This window comes from Cervus canadensis, chromosome 6 (genome assembly GCF_019320065.1).
Source record: "Cervus canadensis isolate Bull #8, Minnesota chromosome 6, ASM1932006v1, whole genome shotgun sequence".
NCBI lineage: Eukaryota > Metazoa > Chordata > Mammalia > Artiodactyla > Cervidae > Cervus > Cervus canadensis.
Window position 1 is genome coordinate 22,617,733 of NC_057391.1, and position 797 is coordinate 22,618,529.

Here is a 797-nt window from a genome sequence, read left to right on the forward strand (position 1 = left end):
CAGCATGATAGACCTGGAGGATATCACACTTAGTGAAATGTCAGATAGAGAAAGACAAATACTGTATGCTTTCACTTTTATATGAAATCTAAAAAGCAAAACAAATTAACAAATATTACAAAACAGAAACAGACTCAGACATATAGGGAACAAACTACTGGTTACTGCAAGGGAAAGGATGGGTGTAGGGGTGAAATGGGTGAAGGGGATTAAGAGGTAGAAACTTCCACTTATAAAATAAATAAATTAAAACTATGTAATGTGCAGTGAAGGGAAAGAATCCACCTTGCCAAGAACTTGACTGTAGCCAGTGAAACTGATTTTAGACTTCTTGCATCCAGAACTGAAAGAGGATACATTTGTTTCAAATGATCAATTCATGTATGAACACTGAACAAATATTTTCTGTTTGCTTTGCCCCAGTCATAGGATAAGATGTGAGTATTTGCAGTTTGCAAATGTGAGTAATTGCAATTGTGAGTTATTTGTACTTGCAATTATAGTAAGGCAGATTTGGATATTCTTGAGACACCCAACTAAACTGGATAACATCTTTATTGGAGTTATTTTCTCTCCTTTTAGATCCTTTCACTTTTTATCATTTTGGAGTCCAGCATATTGTGTTTAAATATTTACTTTAAATCTGTTGTCTTATCTAGATACTCTCCTAGCTACAAGTCAGAGGTTCTAATGCAGAAGGAGATATAGGAGATATTCAGAAGGGAAAAGACCAAATCCAAAATTCGTTGGGCAAAAAGTGTTTGTGGTTAAAACTGTACCAGTGTAGGTAAGAAATA